This window comes from Mesoplodon mirus (assembly GCF_964341445.2).
Source record: "Mesoplodon mirus genome assembly, chromosome: 11".
Lineage (NCBI taxonomy): Eukaryota > Metazoa > Chordata > Mammalia > Artiodactyla > Ziphiidae > Mesoplodon > Mesoplodon mirus.
Window position 1 is genome coordinate 98,907,644 of NC_138987.1, and position 27,006 is coordinate 98,934,649.

The following is a 27,006-nucleotide window of genomic DNA, read 5'->3' on the forward strand; positions in this document are numbered from 1 at the left end:
GAAGGAAGTCAGGCATCTGGAGGCCTAGGAAGTGAGGCCTGAAGTGGGGAGGCCGGTGATTCCTAAGTGGTGCCGGTTCTAGGGTCTGGGACCCCCTCCCACTCTCAGTCTTCATTTAGAAGCAGCAGAAATAGCCCAAGGTGCTGTTTGGATGTGCAGGACTTTTCTCCCCTAAAATAGGAGTTACCAGCCCCCGCAAAAATACATGTGTTGCTTTTACCCAAACCCTTTGTTTTCTTCTCTGTATTTTCTCGCACCTTCCTCCTCACCAAACCTCCTTCCTTCACTGGCTCCCCGCCCCCAACCTTTTCTTTCCCCACCGACCACCTCTTCTGTGCCACCCGGTGAGCGTCCATCCATCCGTTCACTCTGTCCGTGTGGGACTCCTTCCAGAAACCATCCTAGAGGAGAATAAGGCAGCGTCTCTGTCCGGAAGCATCAGAGGCAAGCTGGTGCCGAGCAAGCGGGAAAACAGAAGCCAGCGTGGGTGCGCCTGGGTCAGTTTCGGCGGGGGTGAGGGGTGGTACCAGCAGGGAAGGCGTCAAGGAGAAGAGGGTGTCTGAGCCGAAACGTGAAAACCGAAAGGGAACTCGCTGGGGAAGCAGGGCAAATGGATCTGACATGATGGGGAAACGCACCATGTGCTCAGATGCATGTAAGTCGGCCAGAGAGAGAGAAGGGACACGGTGAGAGGCAGAACCGATGCAGGACAGGGGAGGGGGGCCAGGCGGGCTCTGGGTGATGGGCTCCCCAGAGAGGCTGGAGCAGACGATGGAGAGAGATGGGGCTGGGAGGGCAGATCACAGAAGACTGACGCACCACGATGAGGGGCTCTGAACTGATTCTGAGGGTGTGGGATCCACCAAGGGGCTTGGGGTAGGAGGTGGGTCGGGGACTAGATCAGACTAAAGACAGGCCACTGGGGCTGTGAGCTGCATGGGTAGGGGCCGGGGTGTGGGGAGGGACCGGTTGGCCGAGAGGCTGCGTCATCTCCAGAGAGAGACAACCTGAGCTGAGCTAAGCCAGAAGGGGGCAAAGAAGACAGAGTGTCTAAAAAGGTGTAATCGTCCAGAGGAAGGTGGGGAGAAGCAGGGAGAGGAACCGGCCAGAATCCCAGCAAGTCTAACTAACTCCCCGTCCGACTCCCGCCTTCCGCAGCTTTTCCCTCGAGTGTATTTCATACTCCTCCCCTTCAAATTCCTCTCCTGTGTCTCTGCTTTTGTTCACATCTCCCCCCAAGAACTTCCTCCCACCTGGGTACATCATCGTGCTTCCAAACGATGTTTCCTCTCTCGTCTCCTAAAAGTCCTTCTCTGAATCTCATTTTCACCTTTGTCATTCTCTCCTTTTCCCAGTCCCACGCTTTTCCCAGCTTGATGCCACAGTGGGAGCCGGGACCTGCTGCTTGTTGCAGGGGCTAGACTGGCTTCCAGCCTCTTGCTTCAGGGCTGCTTGGGAGACAGAGTTGAAGGCTTCTGCTGGGAAGCAGCATGGAGGAGGTTTGGGCTGTGGAGGAGAGAAACCCAGAAAGATGACATCCAGGGTGGATTTAAGGCAGACGTAAAATTAAATGGGTCTTGTTTCTTCCCTGAAATAGTCCTTTGGGAACAGATTCAATGTGGTCCCTGGAGATGTCCACATTCCATAGTCCTAAACTGGGGATTTTTTTTAGTATGGGAGCGATCCTACTTCCTAAGAGGGCAAGAGGGAAGCTGCCTTCCCCCAACTCCTCCCCAGCAAAGCATCCTCCCCGTGGGAGCATAGACTCCTGATTCCAAAAGCTTCAGGAACGACCAGTGGAGGTTTCAGAGGACCCATGCGGAGTCACTTCTGTAGTTTCCGTATTAATGAGGCCAGAGGAGGTTAGTGATCATCTGCTGGATGTTCTGCTCTGCTACTTTACATACTTTGTATCTCCTCTAACCTTCACATCAACCTTTGGAGGTAAGTGTAATTATAATTCCGCTTTAGAGATGGAGAAACTGAGGTTTGTGGCCTTAGGAAACTTGCCCAGGTCTGCATGAGTCCTCAGCCTTCCCCACTTGGCCATGCACTCCTTCTACTGTCAAGCTAATGTTTGAAAATAAAAGTAAAACAATAATAACCTACATTAGCCTAACATAAATTTAAGCCCACATTTTTTTCCTTCTCTCTCCTGAGATGTTAGAAATGGATCTATCTCACTGTCTGGGTTTTGCTTGCAAACAGAGAATTAAAAATGTTTCCCACAGAATTCTGATGCTTTTCTCCAGATGAAATATTTGGTACCCTGAAAAGGTATTTGTTTGTTTGTTTTTTGAAGACAGCCTCCAATAAAAACTTTGACTAAGCCTGTCTTTCAGCTCTTTCCCAAGACAGCTCCTCTGGGGAACCAATCTTTGGAGGGATATGTTGGAAGGATTTCCCAGGACCTTCAGAAGCAGTCGAAGTTCTGGAAGAAAATTGTCTACCACTGCCTGGAAGGGGACTGGAAGCAGGCTTCCTGGGCGGCCGCTGGAGGTGGAAATAGACAAGGGAGTCCAAAGTCGTCGGTGTGCAGAAGGTGAGAGACGAGTGGAGTGGTTGCTGTCACCAAACACCTAAAAATATGAGAGTGGCTTTGGGACAGTGGAGGACGGCAGCTGGAACGACCTTGAGGACAGTATTAGTAAAAATCTAAAGAGTCTCAAAGAGGCTGTTAGCAGAAGCCTGGTGTCCCTCGAGAAAGCTAGCTCTCAGGATTAAAGAAAAATGAGGGAAATGTTATTGGCAACTAGACAGAAGAGGATCCATTATGCAGAGGCAGAAAGTTGAGCAACACTCTTGCCTGCAATAATGGGGAAAATAGAAAGTACACCCTTTGAGGTGGGTGATCTAGCTAAGATTTCCAGGCAGGGTTAAAGGTCACCCTGACTTCTTCTTGCTGCTTATATTAAAATTTGAGAGGAGAGAGAGAAGCTCAAGGAAACAAAAAAGTTAAATATAAAGGAAACACACTCTGCACAGTTTGGAAAGTCTCCTGCCTCTCCAGATGGACATCAATGATACATCAAGAATAGCGTCTGGAAAAAAATAAAATTCAGACAATGGGCAGAAAAACATGGTGTAAAGACAAAATTGAGAGTACGATTGTAAAGTCCTTTGATAAGACCTTGGAAAGATGTAATGCCTTAGGGAACTGTTCATTCAAAAACGAAAACAAAAATGAAAACAAACAAACAAAATCCAGGACTTTTAAGAATCCTTGGTAGCTTTGGCAGAAGCCAAAGGGAGAGAATGATTTATCCCCAAGAGGTTTGTGGATGTGACTTTTTATCTTTCTAATGGCATGAACCACAGTGAGATTCATAGGAGGTTTCCAAAGGTTTTAAGAAAATTGTACAAGCGGAAACACCACTAGCTTGGACTGAAAGAGACAGAGAACATACCAAAAAAAAGAAAAAGAAAAAGGTCTTTGGACCCCCAAATTTTTACAGACTGAAAATAGTCTGAGAAAATGTCTCAGCTGCAAATGTAGGTTTTACCTTTTCAGGAAAAGGAAGGACGGCTGTTAGAACAGAGCCAAGACCGCAGCAGGTAATTTCCAGGGCTTTGGTCTCTCATCAGGGAACGGACCACCTGCTCCCATCAGATTTCAGAGTTGCTTTAGACCAGGGACTCCGGTATGTCTCCTGTTTCCCCCCTTTTGAATGGGAGTGTCTCTAGTGGCTATTCCATGCCCGTTCCACCACCGTGCGTTGGGTGTAGGGGAGAGGGCAGATAACTTGTCTCGTTAGTTCCCAGGTGCTCAGATAGAGAAGACTGCCCTGGAGGGAGGGTGTGTCTCCTTGGACCATCCAGCACAACCTCCTTGGCACTTTGCACACACTGTTCCCTCTGCCTAGACTCGTCTTCCCTCCCCTCCCCACCTGGTTAATTCCTGTTTGTACTCTAAGATTCAGCTCAACATGACTGCTCCACGAAGCCTCCCCAGTTTCATCAGCTAAAGTTAAGAGCTATGTTTTCTGTCTTTCTGTAGGATTTGCTATGGCTTTGATCACCCTGAACTGAAATAGTTTACCTACTTTCTTCCTCCCCAACTGGCCCATGAGTTCAAACGTGGTAGGGATTGTGTCTTATCATTTTTGTTGTTTATCCAAACTTATTGCAAAATTAACACAGAAGCTCAACCAACATCTGACATTAAAGCAATAAATAGGAGGCTACAGATGGCCTAAAACCTTTGATGAAGGAGAGAGAGTGAAGAAAACCTAAATGGTGTGCTTAGCAACCGGGGCTTGGAGAGGAAGTTGGATAAAGTCCTGTCCTGGAGGTCAGTGTCACCGACTTGGCGTTTGGGAAATCTGAATGCACTTCCCAAGGGGTGAGCGAGCACAGGGAAGAAGTAGCTTCATCCCTTTTGGGGAGAGGCTGGGCACCTTGTTCTCCTTGACATGTAATCAGCAACTTAGAACTAAGTGCCTGCAGCATTTGGCAACACATTACAGAGCGTGAAGGGGTATCGGGGGATTCTGGAAATCGGAGCATCAAATTCCCAGAGATCATCTCAGACCTAAAATCTTCTGTTTGGAGAAACCACCTTGGAAACTTCTGTTAAGATCTATGGGACCAGGGCTTCCCTGGTGGCGCAGTGGTTGAGAGTCCGCCTGCCGATGCAGGGGACACGGGCTCGTGCCCCGGTCCGGGAAGATCCCACATGCCGCGGAGCGGCTGGGCCCGTGAGCCATGGCCGCTGAGCCTGCGCGTCTGGAGCTTGTGCTCCGCAACGGGAGAGGCCACAACAGTGAGAGGCCCGCGTACCGCAAAAAAAAAAAAAAAATCTATGAGACCAGAGACTGACTGTGGCCCCTTGTACCTGCTGGTACGTAGCAGGCACTAATTTTCTTTTTTTAATGGATGATTATTGGCAGATGGGAAGAAGGAAGAAGGGAAGGGGATGTTTTGGAAATTGTCTAATGTTGCTTGAATGGGTAGGGGTTTTTAAATGAATGGTGTGAGTTTATACAGTGGGTATGATATCATAGGGGAGGTTTTCTACCATCAGGACAGTGATATCCAATGGCTGTGTCTCTCGGACCTTTCTCCAGAAGGCCTCCTTCATCTGGATGGGACCCTGTCCTCCCTGAATTCTTAGTAATACTCCATCTGAGAGAGTCTGAGACTCTCATGTCTCCTGTTGTCATGGAAACCCCATCTGAATTCCAGGGAACCAGAGTCTTGAGGAGAGAGGATTCATGTTGGGCCCAAAATAAGATTTATTGAAATGATTGATATTTCTATTCTTTTTCTGTTTCTCCCTGAGAGAATCTCAAGGTCAAGACCTACGAATGATCACAAATACACAAATATGTATCTCCTCGACTCCACAGAACTTATACAAAGACAATGCAGGGGGGCCACTTGTGAGATGCATCTTAAGAGGGGCTGGCAAGACCTCTCCCCAGCCCCCAAATCCCCTTTCAGCACAAAACTGCCCCTGGCTAGGTCAGTGGCTCTGTGAAAAGGAGAAAAGTCAGCCCTTCCTTCAGGAGGACACGGCTCTGTGCCGGCGGGGCGTGGCTTGGTGAGCAGAGTGCAGATGGGTTTACCGTCTCACTCACCCCTCAGCTTCAAGTTCTACGTCAAGAACAATCTACACAATCGTAGATGAAAGTCCTAACGTCATGGAGTCCAAAATTCCATCACGAGGATCCATTCTACGTACCTGGATGAAAGCATCATTCCCCACTTCATCAAGTGTGAACACCCCCAGATACTGGGTACCCATCCAGCTCCTGTCGGCCATGTATCACTGCATTCTCTTTACCAAACGACAAGAAGTAGTGGCAGAGATGGGGAGGGGACACCAGGCAGAGACCTGAGCTGTGGAAGATCCCAGGGGAAAAGACTGGTTTGTGGGAGGACCTGGAAGGCCAGGGAGGCCGAAGTTCAGGAAGGAGGCTGGGAGCAGTGGGCTGGGGGGAAGGTCAGCAGGGCCAGACCACATTCACCTATTTCTTTTTTAAAAAAAATCTTTCCAAAGTTCGAAATGTTATTTTTTAATCTTTTTATTTTTTCCAATATTTGAACATTTGCAAAACTTATTTCCTTTTAATCTTTTTCATGTGGCTACTAGAAACTTCCAAATTACATATGTGGCTTGCATTATATCTCTATTGGGTGGTACTGGTCTAGAACTCAGCTCAGAACCTGGCACTTAGCAGATGCTCGTAAATGTGATTTGAAATGAAAAGAACTGAAATGTACCACAGTTACCTGTCTCAGAGCTGATTGATGTATCCTCTTTAGACAGTGCTTCTTTTTCTTCGTGGCTATTGTTTGCTCTCCTCTGTCTTCTTTTTCCCCAGAGTTTTATTGAGATATAATTGACATGCATCACTGTATAAGTTGAAGGTGCACAACATAATGGTTGGACGTATATATATTGTGAATTTTGTTCTCCTCTTCAAAAATTCATAGTTGCTTAGCACAAAAGATCAAGCCAATAAGCAAAAAGATATTTCCAGATATTTTTTCTTTAAGTAACAAAAATCCCCATGTCCCACTCCCTCATCCCCTTCTCTGGGAGGGACTACGATCTCTCAAGTACAGTGAGATGGCTGGTTATACAAGGAGAAAAGACAGTTTATCGAATTTCGATCCTTTCTGTAGACGTTGAAATCGATTCAGAATTCTCAATTGTCGAAACTCCACATCCTTCCCTTTGAAGCCCCACGATGGCTTCAAAGTATCTATGAGAAACAGTGCAAAGAGCAGAGTAAGTAGTTAACCATCTTCTGTTAAATAACGTTAAATGAATAAAGCTTTGAGCTCAGATTAGGAATGCAGAGGAAATAGCAATCTGGAGAAAAATTTAGGGTTTCTTTTTTTTCTGAATCACTAGGAAGAAGAAAAAATCTCGCATAAGTTAAATTTCAGGTTTTCAGAAGTCTGTGACGACTCCTGGCAAGAGGGAGCAAAGTTCTGGAGTTAAATGGGATGATAAGTTCACCTTCGCTTCCGAATTCTCTTCCCCATGTTTTGCATATGTAGTTTTACCCAACACGTGCCTGGGCCAGACACAGGAGCCCTGCCATAACGGTGCTGGACCAGGGGAAGGTGGGCTTGTGGGAGAGGGGAATCATCACCGTGGCTGGGCTTTGGGGGAAGAGGTACAGGCAAGAAGCGGGTGTAGACAGGCGCCAGAGGAGGCTGTGGTTTTAGGCATTTGTTTGTTTGTTTAATTACTTGTTAGAATGGATTGCATTTCTCTGCCCAGAAGAGATACAGGTTTGAGATGAATTTTAGATGTTTTTAGAACAAAAATGCTACTCATTTTTGAATCTTCTGTTTTTGCCGTAGCTGTGCAACCAAGCTGGAGAAAAAGAAAGCACAAGGAACTTCCACCAGACTGAAACCCTCTTGGTTTCTTGCATGTCACAGAGCCTTCATTCTGTTCCTGAGGAAGAAATAGTATCCTGAAAGATTCCCAAAAAGCTGGACAATTAGGTAAATATTTTTGCTCCAAAAACATGCCATTTGGTACCACTTTCCTTGATAAATTATCTTTCCCCTGTCAAAAAGGGAGCAAAAAAAAGAAAAAAAAAAGTAACCTTTCTCCTGAGATGAAATTATAATGAATAGAAAGATACAATTGGGTTTTTATAGTGTTACAACAGTTAAGCATACTAGAGCTTGAAGTCATTAAGCTTTTTCCATCATATTTTAAACTTTTCTAAAAATAAAAAAATAGAGCTCAGGGTAACATCTGTTCTTTAAAAGGATACCCTGATATTGAGGAAGGAAGTGAGACAGTTGGTCCCTAATCATGTTGCCTTAATAGTTGTAAAAGTCACACTTTTACAAAAGGGATATGGGTTATCTTAACCAGCTTCATGCAGAGTTAGCATAATGGCCGTGATATAAGACAAGCTTCATGGAAAAACTGTCTCCACTGTATTCCCCTTATTTCTAAATGCACTTGATCAATATGATACACTACAGTTGATCAGAGCAGACCTTTAGATAAACAACTGACCATAGAGGTAACATTATGGCTGTAAACCACATGTACTTGTGTCTACCAAATCTTTTACACCATATGATTCATTCATTCATTCATTCGCTCAGTACACATGTGTTGAGTGCATTGTATGGAGAAGAAATAACTTAGCCTAGAGGATCTCAAGCCAACTTCCCAGGTGAAACGGTTTTTGATCAAGGTCTTGGAGATTACACGTGTGGCAGAATGGCCATCCTGACAGAAGAAACAGCACATATAAATACACAGAAGAATGAGAGCACGTGCTATGTTCAGGGAGCAGCAGTTAACTTCAAGTGAGCAGAATCCAGGATGCCCGCCGTGGAGTGGACTGCATCTGGATTGCAAAAGACCTTGAGTGCCAGCCCAAGGGGTTTATATTTTACTTTTTAAGAAAAAGATGATATGAAATGGACCTCCAGTCAAGTAGGCTCCCGTTCATTTCATATTTCTCCATATTCGCTGTGCTCTAAGCACAAAGCAATGAAAGACAAAGTATAAAAAGAAAAAACAAACCTAAAAATATATAGCCAAACTCAAAAAGAAGAAAAAATATCTTTATGGATCACTCAAAGCAGTGAGGAGGGATGAAGCCATGGCCTTGCAGGTCACAGCAGAAAGGAGCCTGGCTCTTATGGGGTAACAGAAGCTAAGTGTCCATGCAAAGGATGGTGGAAGCAGGCTAACTGTCCGAAGACAGGGTCTGACTCTCCCAGAAGATGTAGGATGAGGGAGGTGGGACCCAGGCTCCCAACAAGGAACTGGTCCAGGTTCTGTGAGTGACTCTGCAATGTTCTTATTCTCACTGTGGGGCAGGAGACCCCAGAAAACCATCATAAACGTGGCTATGGACTGAGGGCGTAGGGTGCTGGGTGGAAGCATGCACAAAGCTTTTCAACTGGATGCAAGAGAGAGGGAACAAAACAAAAAGCCTCCCGTGTAAAGTGAGCCTGCAAACTTTCCAGAATATACATAGGAAGTGAGTGCTAAGAAAAACAATCAACAAAATTGATAATTCACGCCAAATGAAAATAATTTTACAAAGCAGTCTGATGAAGGCTTAAATAGAAAGTTTAAAATAATCAAAGAGATGGAAAAGAAATTTCATTCATTAAAAATAAACAAAATAAGATAATAAGAATTCATAATTCTGTACTTGCAGTTGGATTAAAGGCAACAACTGAAAGCAGAGATTATCAAAATGAATGAGAGAGAAAGAGAAAGAGATCCAACCATATACTAGTGACTGGAAAAATACACCTAAAACAGTATCAGTCCAAAAGACTGAAAACAAAGGGTGGGCAAGAGAGAAGATAGATCATTCAAATTCCAAAAGAACGTTGAGCAGCAATATTAATATTAGACAAAATGGAATTTATGGCAAAAAAATAAAGAAAAAGAGAGACACCATATAGTAAAAAATGAGTCATCTGCCAAGATGATGTAGCAACCATGACTTTGCATACACTGAACAACATGGCTTCAAATGATATAAAAGGGGGAAACTGATCATTTTATACAAATAATAGGAGATTTTTAATATTCTTCCAATAGAAAATGATGAATTGTAAAAAAAACTTTGTAAGACTATAGAATATTTGAAGAAAATATATGTAAATTTATTTAACAGCTTTATACAGAACCCCCCACACACAATAAATAAAGATTATAATTGATTTTCATGTTACATGGAACATTTGCAAACTTGACCATGTCACAAAGAAGATTTTAACAATTTTCCAAGAATTTATATCATACATATTTTCTGATCACTATGCAATTAAATTCGATATCTACAAGCCAGGGAAAGAGGTTTTTGTTTTGTCTTTTTTTTTTTTTTTAATAAGTGGAGAAAAAAGCATGTTTGGTAGCTTAAAAGTGCTCTCCTAAATAACTTTTGGGTTCAAGAAGAAATCATAAAGTCTAAAATAATTTAAACTAAGAAAAAAGGAAAGGATTACATAAACACATGTGATGCAGTTAGAGTAGACTTATAAGGTTCAATTAAGACCTAAATTTAATTTATAAAAAGAAAGAAAGGTAAAAAGTAAATGAGTCTACAGTCAATTCAAGAAGCAAGGGGGGTAAAAAACAGGAAGACCCTAAAAAGAGAAGGAAGGAAAAAATAAGGGTGAGCTAGAAAACTAACAATACAAAAGATCAATAAAATTAAAATTTGATTTTTTGAATAAAAGAAAAAAGTCTAGTAAGCATAATAAAGAAAAAGGCACGAATAAACAATACCAAGAACAAAAAGGGGAACAGAACTATATTGCCTTAGAAGGGAGATTAAACAGATCATAAGAGAAAATGATACATTTATGCAAATAAAATTGAAAATTAAGAAGAAAGGATTAAGGTTTTTTTTTTACAATGGAATAAAGGGAGAATGAACACCAGGGTGAAATTAGCAATCTCAGCCATACTTTCTAGGCCTAGTTTATTAAGTTTTTAAAAAATTCGTAAGTCAACGATAAATTTTATTGAATGTTTTTTCTTCATCCCTTGAGAAAAGCATAAAATTTTACCCTTTACATTCAGATGGCACAGCATAATAAGAAGAACCTGGATCTCTGAGATGTCCCAAACAGACTGGATCTCTTGAGCATGAAAAATAAATTTCTATCTTGTTTAATCCACTGCCATTTAGTCTTTTTGTGTTACTCTCAGCCAAGCCTAATCCTAACTGATAGGAAAAAGGAACACGTTAACCTAGTAAAGAATATTTATTAAAATATATTACAAAATCACATCTAGTGGCAAAGTAATGTGAGCTGGGCCCCTGGAGTCTTGCCTTGCAGGGGTCCTGAGAAGTGAAACTCAGTAAGCACCCATGTCCAAGTCAGGAGGAGACAGAACTGCTCACTCTCACTGCTTCTTTTTTTTTTAATTTTTTTTATTAGTTTCTGCTTTATAACAAAGTGAATCAGTCATACATATACATCTGTTCCCACATCCCTTCCCTCTGTTTCCCTCCCTCCCACCCTCCCTATCCCACCCCTCCAGGCGGTCACAAAGCACCGAGCTGATCTCCCTGTGCTATGCAGCTGCTTCCCGCTATCTATCTACCTTACATTTGGTAGTGTATATATGTCCATGCCTCTCTTTCGCTTTGTCACAGCTTACTCTTCCCCCTCCCCATATCCTCAAGTCCATTCTCTAGTAGGTCTGTGTCTTTATTCCTGTCTTACCCCTAGGTTCTTCATGACATTTTTTTTCTTAAATTCCATATATATGTGTTAGCATACGGTATTTGTCCTGTACCAGAAGTCTTAGCTAATACAATCAGATAAAGAATTTAAAAGCAAAAGGAAAACGGTCTTTATTAGCAGATGATATGATAGTCTGTAAGAAATTTTATAGGTAAACTTTTGGAATGAGTAAGAGTGATCACTAAGCTGGATGTAAGACCAACAAACAAATCAGTAGCCTACCTAATCACCAGTCTTAGACAATTAGGAATGTAATTTTTTAAAATGTCTTATTCACAAAACTGAAGAAGGTGCTTGAGAAGCAGATGGAATATTATTGAAGGAAATGAAAAAAGACATGGTATATTAATTAGGATGCTTTCACATGCAGGTAACACATGCCAACCAGAAATGTCTTAACTATGAGAATATTTATTATTTGGTGTAACAAGAAGTCCAGCACAGGCAGGTACAGGTTAGTCCTGCAACGCAAAGATGTCATCAGACGCTCAGGATCTTTCCATCTTTCTGCGGCAGGGCTTCTACCCTCAGATTTGTCCTCTCATGGCTGTAGGTTGGTTGTATTAGCTACAGTCTACGTGTAAAGTCCCCTTCGTACAGCCTCATTCTGAAGGAAGTAAAAGAAGTATCTCCTCACACATCCGTGTTTATCAAACTGTTCTCATAGAATGTCACCTCTAGTCGCACTCCCCGGGATTAAGTTGTGAGGTCATGCCTACCAGCCAGGGAGGCTGAGAAAGCATCTCATATTTTCAGCCTCTATCGTGGGAAGTGTGTTTTTCCAATAAGAAAGGGGGTGGTGTGGAGCCGATTACTGAGGAAGAGGCCACCCCCAAATAAACGGATGGAGAGACCCGATAGCATTAGTGCTCCTCCAATTTAAGTCTATGAATTCAGGGCAATTACAACCAAAATGGAAATGAGTTTTTTCCCAAGCACTTGAAAAGCTTATACAAAAATTAATATGGGAAGAAAAAAAGGGCCAAGAATAGCTCAGACAGTTTTGGAAGGGAAAAATATTGGGGACACGTACCCAACTAGAGATCGAAATACCTTGTAAAGCCATAATAACCAAAGGTGAGAACACTTATGACAATACCCACTTCACAAAACTGTTACAAGAGTCACGTTATAAGGTCTACGTGAAAAAGGCTTTGTTGACTGTAAAATGCTGTCTAGATGTGAGAACGCACAGAGGACAAAGACGTATATTGCATCTCTGAGCTACAACGCTTCCTCCAGCCGTAAAATTAATGACATCGACTTCTTTACTCCCTACCTGCCATAAATTCTTCCTGTGAGTGGGCTCAGAGGAGGGTAAGAAGGAAGCACGAAATCTTCCAGTTGGAGGGAATCTTGGAGGTTATTATTTCAGTCTCCCACTCAGTGGAGGAGTCCTATCTACAAATTCCGGCCCCAGGTGGCCATCCTGTCTTGGCTTGAACACTTTCTGTGATGGAAGGGTTACTCCCTCTCAAAGCATCTCGGTCCTCGGGCAGGCAGCAGTGACAGTTAGAGATGGAGCTGAAATCAGACTCCCTCCAACCTTTTTCCACTTGTCTTAGTTCAACCTTCGGGAACAACACAAAGCGAATTCACTCCCTTCCACCCTTGACAGCTAATCAAGGGTTTGAAGATGGCCATCAGGGCCTTTCCCTGGGATAAACATTCTCAGCTTTTTAACTGTCCCTCTAAGACCTTTCCCTAAACAAGCTGGCCTCCCTGGGGTGCCCACTCCCTGGTCAATATCCTTTTCAAACCTGGTGGCACCTCCCTGCCACCGCCTCCAAATGGAAACAGCTTAAATGTCCACGAGTGAGTCAGTTTAAACAAATTAAGGCATATGCATATGATAATGGATGGTGTGACTATTAAAACAGTGTTTTCAAAGAATATATAATGAGTTGGGGGGAGGAATTCAGGATATGATGTTAATCTCAAAAAAAATAAATTCCCCTCCATATTCCTCCATCTCACACAAAAAAAGACTTGAAGGACACATACCGAAACGATACCAGTAGTTATCACTAAATGGTGACAGGTAGATCATTTTTGTTTTCATTTTTTTCACCTTTCTACATATGTAGGTTTTCTCCCATGACTATACTTTTCTTTTGTAATTAAAAAAAAAATTACAGAGGCCCACAAAGCTGAATGTGAAGGAGAAACATGGTGCCTGGAACAAACCCGGATGCTCTGATGTGGGCAGCCAACGGGGTGCTCACCATCTTGGTGTGGCCGTGACAAGCATTAGCTTTTTGGAGCCATGTCAGAAATTTGTCAGAAAATTGAAAAAATCCTCAAGACTTTTTTTTTTTCACGTGAACTCTCGTCAATAGTTTGAATAACTGAGTCTTTTTTTTAAATCAAAATGAAAATCTTTCATTTTCCCCCATTAAATTCCGTCTGTTTGTTTTGGCTCCTTGCTTAGCAAACAATGTCCTGTTTCTGCCATGCTGTGTATTACTTATACGTTTCCATTTTGTGTCAGCCTTCATTTATATGTTGGCCTATACCGTTCACGTCATTGAAAGATATTTAACAGAACTGGTCCCCACAGAAGGACCGGAGGCATCTTACACTGTACACCTTTTTTTGGATGACTTGGCTCAATCATTCAGTGCTTTCTGGATACAGTGGGTTGCCTAGTTGTGCCTTTACCCAGCTGGAGATCATCTCTTCCTTATCTGTTCATCTTACCATGAGAAACTTTGCCCAAACCCCTGCTGAAAGATTCAGTACCTCTGGGACAACCTGGTGATTTTTGATAACCTTTCAAGAAAGAAAAAAATATGAAATGATGTTAGTATGATGTGGTTTGTTGTACACAAACTTGTGCTGGCTTTTTGAGATTTCTGCTTCTTTTTTGAAGCGATTTCAATCTACCTCTTTAATAACCCAGGTTAAGGTTTGCTGGGGATCAAAGTTAAACTCAACGGTGCAAACTTTCCGGAACCTACATATTCCCCCTTCTGATAACTCGGACCGTTTCCCATCACTAATCCTTTGGCATCACTCCTGAGATTCCTGAAAGATTACCAACAATGGTTCTGTGATGAAACCTACAAGTTCTGTCATCCCCGGGGATGAGATTTGTCAGGACCTGGAGACCTGAGCTTATTTAAAGAGGCCAGGTATTTACTTCCTGCAGAGCTTCACACCTAGGGCTGTTGTTTCCTTTTAACCATGTTGAAGATCCTTCTTGGAGATAGAGGAGATGACAGCTACTTAGGAGTGGAGCAACTCTGCTTTGTATCTGTCATCTTCTAGCGTAACACCATCTGCCCCGGCCCTTCCCTATTCTCCCAGCTCAAAGCACACTCACACAAAGCTCTTTTAGCTGTTCCGGAGCATTTTTTTGCAAGTCTCAGCTAGATTCTGAGCCCCAGCCTTGCTAACACGATGGCTACAAACCCATGACACTCTTTGCTGTTCTCCTCTTGTTCTGTGCCCCTCCCTTGCACTGTTGTAAAGGCTCCTGCTGGAGGGCTTCCTTCGCTGGCTCTGGGTCTTCCCTTTGCTTCATTGTCGGGATCGTGGGAGATTGTACTGTCAGAATTTAATTTCGGGAAGAATTTTTTTTTAAGTTGAAGGATAGTTGATTTACAATGCTGTGTTAGTTTCATGTGTACAGCAAAGTGATTCAGTTATAATATATATATGTATATATACATATATATATATTCTTTTTCAGATTCTTTTCCATTATAGTTTATTATAAGATATTGAACACAGTTCCCTGTGCTATGCAATAGGACCTTGTCGTTTAGTTATTTTATATGCAGCAGTGTGTATCTGCTAATCCCAAACTCCTAATTTATCCTTCCCGATCCCCTTTCCCCTTTGGTAACCATAAATTTGTTTTCTATGTCTGTGAGTCTATTTCTGTTTTATAAATAAGTTCACTTGTATCATTAGTTTAGATTCCACATATAAGGGATATCATATGATATTTGTCTTTCTCTGACTTACATCACTTAGTATGAAAATCTCTAGGCCCATCCATGTTGCTGCAAATGGCATTATTTCGTTCTTTTTTTATGTATATCCAGTGGTATTCCACTGTATATACATCTTCTTTATCCATTCATCTGTCGATGGATTTTTAGGTTGCAGGAAGAATGTTTCTTTAATACATCCTCTGTCCTCTTACCTTTAAACAACAAAACACCAACATAATAAAATAAAACACAATAACAACAGCAACAAAAAGCTCCTCTTTAGGCTTGCTTCTCATCACGGATGCAAACGAGGTCTGATAAGATGCTGGAAGTGGGCATTCAGGCTCCTCGTGGTACATTTTCTTCGAAAAACATATGACAAATGATGAAAAATGTTGCTTCACTTGCTTCAAATACGAATGTGGATGAGCTATTCTTTCCTGTTTACTGTGCAGTGAGAAAGAGGGGAGAGGAGAGATGGAGAAACAAGGGAAATTAGTATTGAGTACCAACCACGTGGTTTCATTTAATCTTCCTATCAATCCTGGAAGCACCGTCCCAATTTTAAAGGTGGGAAAAAAATGAAGCTCAGGTTAAGTAACTTGAAATAACTTTGTTCATGGTCCAAAAGGTAGAGCCAAGGGTTGAACTCAGAATCAGTATGATTCTGCCAACTCATGCTTTCTTCTACATAACAGGCTGTAGGTAAGCAGCTCACAGGACAATCCAGCCCAGAGATGTGTTTTCTGGCCCACCCTGTGTTTTAAATTTTTTGAATATATTGCCAACATTTACAATGTAGGAGATTTTACATCAAATTCCAGATTTCCAGCTTCTTTTGAAAATCTCTGGACCCACATTTCTCCCCATGGCGACCACTGGCCAAGCTGAGTACTGGCGAGCCCTTTAGAGAGACCACGCCCCCTCCAGGGTGCCATAATCTCCTATTCTATCCTCATTTACACCCTCCACTTGGTCCTGCTGGTATCTGCATTTGCAGTGCCCTGGGCCATGCTGATGCTCTACTGGTTTTCCTGGCTTCAGAGAGAAAGGCTGCTGCCATATGCAAAAGAAGGGAGCAAAGGATATGAAAATCACACATGTGTCTCTTACACTCAATTCAGCCTCATTATTGCCCTGGAAAGGGGGGTCCCAGAAACTCAAGATGTCCCCAAAAGAATGTGCTTGTTTGTCCTCTGTTCCCAGTTATGTACTCAACTCTCTGTACTGTTACTTAAACCACAGCGTCTAATAAGAGGATCATTTAAGACTTTGTAACCTCCAACAATGGGCAAAAGAGTTTGTTCCTGTGACCGTTTAAACGGGGGTCCCAGGCATGATCAAGCTCTGTGCTGTCCCAGAATCTCTGGCTAAGCCCACCCTCACAGCTGGATGCTACAGACAGAACAGTACAGAACAGTAAAAATGTACACAGGCTAAGTAGGCCAGACAGTGGGGAGAACCAGGCCGGGAATCAGGAACCTGTGTCCTGCGCTTGGTCCTGTTCTTATAAGGACACCAGAGTGTAGGATATTACAGTAATACAGACCTGAAGAGGTAAGTCCGAAACTGGGGCTAGTAAGTTTGAATGACAAATGCAGGGGGAAATATGAAAATCATTTTGAAGGGAGAAATTCATTCAGTCATTTGACACATATGTATTATGTGTCCACTACATGTCAGACACATTTTAGGCCATGAGGATTCAGAAGTGAATGAGACAGACAGAAATTCCTGCCATCAGAGAGCTTACTTTTTTATAGGGAAAGAGAGACCATAACCAACCAAACAAGCAAGACTAAAAAGGAAATATATATAATGTCAATTGATGATAAGGCTGTGGAAAAACTCAAGCAGGGGAAGGGAGTTAGGGAGCTTTGAGACTGCCAAGGGGGATATTTAAATAGAGTGGAGTCCGACCTCAGAATTAATGCGGGTTCAGTTCCAGACCACAGCAATAAAGTGAGGATGGCAATAAGGCAAGTCCCATGAAGTTTTTGGTGTCCCAGTGCATAGAAAAGTTCTGTTCACACTATATTGTAGACAACTAAGTGTGCAATAACATTATGTCTAGAAAAACAATGTACAGACATTCACTAAAAAATACTTTATTCCTAAAAGATGCTAACCATCATCTGAGCCTTCAGCAAGTTGCATTCCTCTTGCAATGGTAACATTGAAGATCATGGATCACAGGTCAACCACCACAAATATAATAATGATAAAGTTTGAAATACTACGAGAATTACCCAGATGTGGCACAGAGACATGAAGTGAGCAAATGCTGTCGGGAGAATGGTGCCGACAGACTTGGTTGATGCAGCGTTGCCACCAACCTTCAATTTGTGAAAAATGCAGTATCTGTGAAGAGCGATAAAGCAAAGCATAATACAATGAGGTCTGCCTGTAATTGAAGCCTCTCCACCAGGAAGATGATATTTGGATAGAGACCTTGAAGGGAGTCAGGAAGCAAGCCCTGTAGGTATCTGGGGGGAAGCCTGTGCAGACCTGGAGGTAGGACCAGGGCCAGCATGTGTTTGAGGTGGAGTGGAGGCTGGGTAGCTGGAGAGGAGCAGTCAAGGGAGAGAGTGGTTGGAAAAGGGGTGGACGGGCCACATGGCCCCAGGCCATGGAGGGGCTTGCAGGTCCGCGTCAACACTCGACTTTTGCTCTGGTTGTCCTGGGAGGCAGGGAGGTGACATGATCAGACTTACATTTTAACGGGATCACTCTGAGAGCTCTGCTGAGAATAGTGTAGGCAACTCGGTAGAAGCAGGGAGTCCAGTTAGGAGGCTATTAAACAGTGGATGGTCTAGGGAGCAGCCTTGGAAGAGGTGAGATGTGGTTATAGTGTGTACATAGTTTGAAGGTAAAGAGAGTAGGATTTGGAGAAGAATTAACATAGAGTATGGGGAGGGGAGAGAGGAACAGGGAGGAAGGGAGGGAGGGAAGGAAGGAAGGAGGGAGAAAGAAAGGAAGAAAGAAAGAGAAAGAAAGAAAAGAAAGGAAAGAAAGAAAGAAAAAGAAAGGAAGAGAAAGAGAGAGGGAAAGAAAGAAAGAGAAAGAAAGAAAGAAAAAGAAAGAAAGAAAGAAAGAAACTCTAAGATTCTCCCCTGAGCAACCAGAAGGAGGCCATTAACTGAGTTAGGGAACGTGGTGGGAAGAGCAGGCTTTGGTAAACAAGACCAGGAGTTAGTTTTTGGTATGTTCAGATGCCCATTAAACAGTGAAATAGAGACCGTGAATAGGAAATTTGCATGTACATGCATGATTATAAATGAGGGTATCACAAGCGTATTAATTATATTTAAGACCATAGACTGGATGAGCCCACGAAGGAAGAGGGAGTACTTAGGAAAGGGGAGAGGACCGAGGACTGGGCCTTGGGCGTTCTGATATTGAGAAGCAGGAAAAAGATGGTAGAGTCAGCAAAGGAGACAGAAAAGGGGTGTCCAGCAAGCAAGACTGACAATCCAAAGAGGAAAGTATATTCAGGAAGAATGGGGTGATCAGCTCTGTCAAACGCCACCCGGGGCCCAGTGTGGTGAGGACTGGGAGTGGCCCTAGGCTGTGTGGTGGACAGGTCGCTGTGATCTGGGTAAGGACAGCTTTAGCAGTGGTGGGATGTGTGGGAGGGACCTGGACGGTGGGCGGGGCCATGAAATCCTAGATAGAATGAGTTCAACAGAGAATGGCAGAGGGAAGACTGGAGAGTGTGAGTATGAAAACCATTTCAAGGAGTTTTGCCGCGAAGAGAAGGAGAGAAGCAAGCGGGACATGGTGGAGGAGAAAGTGGGGTTAGAGGGGGTTTGCTGCGTGTGTTTGTTTCTAAGGCGGGAGCAGGTCTGAGCGCTGGTGAGGCAGATCCAGTGGAGCCTGGGGTGGGGGGGAGGGGAGAACTGCTGGGCCAGTGAGTGAATTTGAGGGCTGCGACCCTGCACACACGTGGGGGAGCAGGCCAGCCCATCCCTGGGGATGGTATAAAGGCAGAGACAGATAGGCGGTACACGGGGTGACCGGAGCTTCTATAGCCGGGCCGGTCACCAGGCTGAACACGGGGCCTGCAGGGAGGGGACAACTCAGGAGCCGGGACCAAAGGCCTGCGGAGAGGTCGGTAAGGGGAGACGTCTTTAGTTCCAGTAACTGAATCTAGGGGACAGACCTTTAAACCATGAGACACAGGAGAGCTGGGAGTCACAAGGAAATGAAGACTGTGGAAGCTTCCATCAGAGCCTGAAAACCTGGGACGGGGTGAACCCTCTAAGAAAGAGGGGAGCAGAGAGAGGAGCCCAGGCCAAGGGGGCGCCTTGCAGGAGCCCCCACTAAGGGAGCCGTGTGTGTGTGTGTGGTGTGCACGCGCACGTACTGGGGTGGAAGAGGAAGCACAGAGCCTTGCTTTGTCTGTCGGTTCAGACCTACTTTCTTGCCTGAAGGAGTGGAGACAACGGAACCTGCAAAGGGGTGGAAAGCATCGCTTGAAGGAAGGAAGGAGCCGCCAGCTGGGCCACCAGCCTCGGGAGGCCACGCAGAGGGGGATGGTGGCTTAGAAAGTCTCCAGATTGAGAAGAAGAAGGTCCCCGGCTTTCGAGGGAACAGCTGCAGCAGAGGAAGGTGGGCAGATGCCAGTTGCGGGGGCTTAAGATGCGATGAAAGGAAGAAGTGGAGGCAGCACGTGGGTGGGAGGTCCCACATGTCGAAGTGGTGTCCCTACCCAACGAACAAACAGAGGAAAAGCCGTATGGTGCCTCCAAGGACCAAGCAAGACATTTTAAGGGAGTTGGAGGAGGACCTCAGGAAAGGGACCCTTGGAGAGGGCGGGATGGTGGAGACGGCGGTCACCATGCCCACACGCGGCCCGGGGTGTTTCTGTCTGGGCTTCCTCCCAGCAGAGCCGGCAGCTGCAGGACGTGTCCAGACCCTTCACTTGTCCCCGAGCTTCCTGGCAAGGTGGTGCACAACAAGGACACGGGAAAAGGAGAAGCACGATGTCCTAACATCTCCCAGATCTGTCTGGGTGGGAGGCTCCACGGCTGGCACGAGGCAGCGTGAAGCAGAAGGTGTAGGTATCGGTCTTGTGTTGCTTTCCTCATTCTCTTTTTGACTTACTTTCCCCATTTGTCTCTAAGTCTGGATGCAAACGTGTGTCTCTGGGGGGCGTTCTAACAGAGCTCTATTCAACGTGAGAAGTCCGACAGTTTCCTCCTGCGGATGGTGACTTCAGGGCTGGACCCTGCATCATTTGGGAAATGATAACACATTGTGCTTTGGGTCCTAAAACATCCCCCTAGAACCACCTTACGAAGGCCTTCATGGACACGCATAACCAAAACCTTCAGCCACAGTAGAACAAGACAGCTTCACGCCGCCCTCCTGCTATGTACTCCTCTTAGGCTCTTAGAGAAGGTCTTATTAAGCCTTTTAGAGCTAACGCACCAGCGAAAATTTTTACTCTGGGAAAGAACTTCTGTTTTTCTTATATTTTAAAGATACATGTACTTATTTTTTTATGCATTGATTAATTTATTCATCAGTATGTTAAAGTGCAGAAAATAAAGTTTAAAAAAGATAAACCTCTCCACTTAAGGGAACAGCCATTTTCACATAATAAAACAGATATTGCTGATAGTACGTGAAATATGCCAATCCTGGGCCCCGTGCTTGATGTGCATGATCAGATTTAATCTTCAGAACACATTGATGAGGTACGTAATTACTGTCCCTATTTTATAAATGCGGAAAAGGAGGCTCAGAGACATCCACCGGCCCAAGACCAAGAGCTGGTAAAGGGCAGAGCCAGGCCCCATGCCCCATCTGCTCCCCTGAACGCGTGTTTCTACATCACTGGGATCCCCTGATGGGTTGTGGTTGTTGTTGTTTTGCGGTACGCGGGCCTCTCACTGTTGTGGCCTCTCCCGTTGCGGAGCACAGTCCCCGGACGCGCAGGCTCAGCGGCCATGGCTCACGGGCCCAGCCGCTCCGCGGCATGTGGGATCCTCCCGGACCGGGGCACGAACCCGTGTCCCCTGCATCGGCAGGCGGACTCTCAACCAGTGCGCCACCAGGGAAGCCCCCGCTGATGGGGTTTAATGAGCATTTGTTCACCACCGTCGTGATGAGGGGCTTCCCCGTGGGAGGAAATCCTGCAGCCCATCCCTTCTCATCCTGCACTAGTGATACCCTGGTTCCAAGAGGACCTGGACTACCTCCATTCCTGTCTCAGGAGAGCCTCTGGGGGTGGAAAGAGGCAGGAACGGAGTCTCCTGCTGGTGGGAGGCCGGCTGTGCAGATGCTCAGGGGTTCACAAAGCAGCCGGGTCCTGTCCTGGGGCCCCTGGAAACCTGACCTTGCCCTTCACTTGCTCAGGAGGAAGGAGGGGCTGATCTTACCCTCCTCCCTTGAAAGACCCAGCAGGGGAGTGGGAAGTATCAGAGACCAAGCTGGAAGGGAAGGGGAAAGACTGTGGCACAGCCGGGGTCCAGGCAATGGGCTGCCTGGAATTTGCAACCTGGGAAGCTGGGGGGATGAGGGTCAGGGGTTCAGACACGGGAGGGATAAGCCTGGCTTCCCAGGCGTAGGATTTCCCAGGGAAAGTACTTCCTTAGCTCCTAGTGACAAGGTTTGGCAACAGCAGGAGATGTGGCTTAGGTGGTGTCATTTCTGGATGATCGTTACATGAAAGGGAGCCAGGGTGCAGGAGTTTATGTTCCCACGCCTGACGATCCATCCAGCAACACATGCGGCCGGGCTGTTCCTTCACACACTTTTACTTTTGCTTTCCTGGAAGGAGTTCCAGTGTTATCATTATGTTTAACAGTTATAAACACTCCCATCTATTACGAGCTTACTAAGCACCGGTTTCACTTCTCTTTGCCTGGGAAATGTGCGCTTATCACCCCCAACCAGGGCAATGAAAGCGCTGTACAAACACTGCTTTACAAGCTGGGAGTGACTTGTTAGTTTGCAGCTTCATTACAGCAAGTAAGCGATGCGGCCTCTCCGTCCCTGACTTCTCCTAGAGATGGAAGACTCCCCCTAAGGCAGAGGTAGTGACCCAGGGAAGTGAGAGAGCCCCTTCTGCCCCGTGTGGGGAGGTCTTAGGAGCGGGGAGAAGGTGTTTGCTAGTGTGGCCCAGGGCACTCCCCACGGGAAGAGAGATGTTCACTTCCTCCTAAGTTCTGGGCTGTGTAGCCTCACTAGTCACTGTCACAGCTCTTCTCATATCACAGTTTGTTTGGCAGCCTCTCCCCCAAGACTGTGAACTTCTTGTAAGCAAAGTCTGTGTATCTTTCTGTATCTCCGCATCCCTAGAGCCATGTCTGCAGCAGGGTCTGGTCCCTGGGGAATGCCCAGTGCATGTGTTTCTGACATGCTTCCTGAGCATGTGAGTAGCTTATTTTTGGAAAGACTTTACTTTTCCTTTGTTACAGTCTCATCACAAGTCTTTCCTCACAACTCTAGTACTTTTATGACAGTGGTGTGATCCTGAAATGCTCTGTTAAGCTTACTCACTACAGTTTACAACTTACTATGGACAAGTATCTCACAAATGGGGTGCGGAGGAGAGCCTGTCCTGCCTTTCCATGTGCTAATGTCTTTGCACAATCCACGTCTGCTGGGGTGTACACCTGGTACTGATGTAGGACACATAGAAGTAGTTCTCCCTTACTAAGAAATGTAACTATACTATTTATTAGGTAAGTATAAACCTGGCCTCCAACCCAAAGCTTTAGGTATAGGAAAGGTTGGACTAGCATAGGTACCAATGAGTCAGGCTCCATCCTGAACCAATGAGTAATTTTGTACATTCAGCAACTTTTCTCCAATCCCTAATCTGCACTGGCTTCCGGAAGAAAGTGAGCCAGTTTGGGCTTCATTATCAACTGTGTACTAGAGTCCCGTTTTTGTCTTGAAGTATATCAAGAGGTCAAGAGTTCACCTACTGGATCTCACCTTTCCTTGACTCTTAAGATGAAAAAGGCACTTCCCCGTGTTAGGGGAAGTTCTTTTTTTTTTTTTTTTTTACAGCATAGAGACTTTTTTTTTTTTTTTTGGTTTAAAAAAAATTTTTTTTAACATCTTTATTGGAGTATAATTGCTTTACAATGGTGTGTTACTTTCTGCTTTATAACAAAGTGAATCAGATATCCCCATATCTCCTCCTTCTTGCATCTCCCTCCCACCCTCCCTATCCCACCCCTCTAGGTGGTCACAAAGCACTGAGTTGATCTCCCTGTGCTATGCGTCTGCTTCCCACTAGCTATCTGTTTTACATTTGGTAGTATATATAAGTCCATGCCACTCTCTCACTTCGTCCCATCTTACCCTTCTCCCTCCCCGTGTCCTCAGGTCCATTCTCTATGTCTGTGTCTTTATTCCTGTCCTGCCCCTAGGCTCTTCAGAACTTTTTTTTTTTTTTGGATTCCATATATATGTGTTAGCATACGCTATTTGTTTTTCTTTCTGACTTACTTCACTCTGTGTGACAAACTCTAGGTCCATCCACCTCAATACAAATAACTCAATTTCGTTTCTTTTTATGGCTGAGTAATATTCTATTTATATATGTGCCACATCTTCTTTATCCATTCATCTGTCGATGGACACTTAGGTTGCTTCCATGTCCTGGCTATTGTAAATAGAGCTGCAGTGAACATTGTGATACGTGACTCTTTTTGAATTATAGTTTTCTCAGGGTATATGCCCAGTAGTGGGATTGCTGGGTCATACAGTAGCTTTAGTTTTAGTTTTTAAGGAACCTCCATACTGTTCTCCATAGTGGCTGTATCAATTTACATTCCCACCAACAGTGCAAGAGGGTTCCCTTTTCTCCACACCCTCTGCAGCATTTATTGTTTGTAGATTTTTTGATGATGCCCATTCTGACTGGTGTCAGGTGATACCTCATTGTAGTTTTGATTTGCGTTTCTCTAACGATTAGTGATGTTGAGCATTCTTTCTTGTGTTTGTTGGCGATGATAATGGCCTGGAATTCATTCATCATCGAGGAGGGTTTATTGAGCACCCCAGGCATTGCTCAATAAGGGTAAATCAACAACTGTAGAATTCAACAATACACCCACACCCAGATGCCACAAGGATTGTCATGAGAAAGGGCCAGATGATTTGCACTGAGTGCATCAGAAATTTAGAGGAAGGAGAGCCTGGGGCTGGGAGTGGTGCAGAAACACTTCCCAAGGGAATTGCTAATGGGAACCGGGTCTTAAAGGAGGAGTAGAATCTGACTGAGCGAGGTGGCTGGGAATAATAGTCCACCTTGGGGAAGTGACCTTAGGATGGGGAGGAGCCCACACACACAGAAAAGTAGGCGTGCCCACCTGAATGGAGAGAAGGCTGGTACCTGGGGAACATGGGTGGGATGGAATGTCAGGCCAGGTATGTCGGCTCTGAGTGGCACACTGAGGTGTTTGGATTCTAAGCCAAAATGTATCCTCAAAACAAAAAAAGGAGGACCTCCTTACAGCACAGGGAACTCTACTCAACATTTTGTAATAACCTATAAGGGAAAAGAATCTGAAAAATATATATGCATATATAGACACATGTATATATATATCTGAATCACTGTGCTGTACACCTGAAACTAACACGACATTGTAAATCAACTCTACTTCAATTAAAAGAAAAAGGTAGAACAATTTTACTGAGAGGACACTGAAAGCCAAGATAAATGAGAACAGTTAGTTAGAAAATGTTAGCTGGCTCGAGACATAGAACAGACACCTTCAGACCTTGAAGGGGCCTTCAACTTCATCTGGTCCAAATGCCTATTTCCCAGATGGAGAAATTACAGCTGAAATAAAATCAAAACCTGCCCGCGTGCACTCAGCGGATAAAGGGAAAAGCCAGAGCTAGAAACTAGTGTGGTGTTTTTTCCCCGCCCCTGCCCCCTTAATAAATTCAAATCTCCAGACTTAGACAAATCACATCCCAGGTTGCTCAAAGAACTCCCAGAACCCTTGTCAATAATGTTTGAAAAAGCATGGAGAATAGCGGAACTGTTAACAGACAAGAGAAGAACAAAGTTGTCCCAATTCTCAAAAAAGGGGGAAAGGGGCACATTATAAAAACGATAAGCCAGTCAGCTTGACAATTATCCCTGGCAGAATATTCTAGAACAGAATTTTAAAAAGCTATTTACTCCACAACCATTATTATAATGATAGAAACGAAGGGGGAAATAACCCACAATTTGACCACTTTAACCCATCAACTGAACAGATTATTAAGTAGACTCTTTGTAAGTCTTTAGAAAAGCAGAGATCGCTCAGAGCCAACCCGAAATCTCAGAAAACAAAACACGTCTTCATTTATTCCTTTTTTGATGGGGATGTTGGACTAGTAGAAAGCAGTGGCGTCAAAACCATACTTGCTTTCAGCACGGCGCTTGACAAGATCCATCATAATCTCCTTGTGGCTAAGACGTGAACTGGCTCACAGCCAGTGGGAACAGCCATGGCTGGTGTAAGAATTGTACCTAAAGACTGCTGATTAGTGTGTATATCAGCCTGAAAGGACGCTATGGTGGTGAGCCATGGAGGTCTCTCTTTACTCTTCCATGAGAGTATTTTTGTCTTACAGGGGATACTTATCAGATTTTCACATGACATGGACAAGGAGGAATAGCTAATATGAAGGACCCTTGCTGTGTTCTGTGAATTATGTTAAATATACTTTTCCCACAAAATTATCACACTTAAATCCTACCACCCTGGGAGGCAGGTAGGAATGTTATCTACATTTTAGAGATGAGGAAATTGTTGATTTGAGATGAATCATTTGCTTAAGATGACACAGCTCAGGAGGGGAGGAACAAAATTTTGAATCCAGGTTTTTGTCTGGCCCCAGAGTCGTAATGATGTGTCATTTTGACAGACTACGGCTATGAGCTTAAATCCACATTGTATCACAGAGCTTAACACCTGCATTTTAATTCTAAAAATCAATTGCATATCCAAGGATTGGGCCCATCTGAACTACCACACCCATGGGAATGACCTGGGGGTTTTAGTTGCCCACAGGCTCCATCGACAAAACAGTGAAGAGAGTTAACCAAATTTTGGCTGCATTTATTGATACATAGTATTTAAATCAAGGCAGCTAAGGATCCTGCTGGCTATGTGATCAAAACATATTTGAAGATAAATCAGAGAAAAGTAACCAAGAAAGATGCAGAAACTATGTTATATGAAAAATGGTTGAAGAAACGGATACTATTTTAGGCTGAGAAAGCCGAAATCATCACATATTCAATGAGAAGTCAATATAAAAAAACAGCAGAACGGGATCCGTGAGTAGAAGTTATGAAGGGCCAGGCTTTGGCGCAATCTGAGGACGAACTTTCTAACTGTTGGAACTGTCTGGAAATTAAGACAGTGGTCAGTTTGCAGTTACCATGAGAGTTTAAAAAGACTGGACGAGCCCTCGTTAACGTGGAGGTGGTTACCGGGGGAGCTGAGAGGGAGACAGAGGCCACATATGCTTCCCTCCAAATCCAAAATCCCGACCCCGCTTAGATGTTCGCTTATTGGAACTTGGTTAGTCGTTAGTGTTCAAATAGCGAATTATTCATCAACTGATCCATCACATAATCCTCACAGAGATCCAGATTTGTTAAAACAATATGGTTTCTTGGGAAGTAGGAGAGTTCCTACTTTAATTCCTAATTTCATTTGGGGCTACCCGAATTCAGGTCAGCATCATCTCACTGGCAAAGACCCATCCGTATCAGAATAAGAATCTAGACCTTATCACCAACTCTGTTTTTGGACACTACTTAGTTAAGAGATTTATAGTTCTTTACTAATACTTTTACCCCGAAGTATATCATCCTGCT

The 27,006-nt window shown here is 44.2% G+C and overlaps 1 long non-coding RNA gene across 2 annotated transcripts in view; it reads left to right on the forward strand.

The window, feature by feature from the left end:
- LOC309812793 overlaps positions 1-10,592 on the forward strand; it is a 111,895-nt gene extending 101,303 nt beyond the window's left edge. For both annotated transcript variants that reach the window (XR_014295403.1, XR_014295404.1), the window contains exons 4-6: positions 2,343-2,542; positions 7,321-7,467; positions 10,541-10,592. This is a non-coding gene — a long non-coding RNA (uncharacterized lncRNA). The remainder of the gene's footprint in view (positions 1-2,342; positions 2,543-7,320; positions 7,468-10,540) is intronic.
- Positions 10,593-27,006: the final 16,414 nt, after the last annotated feature.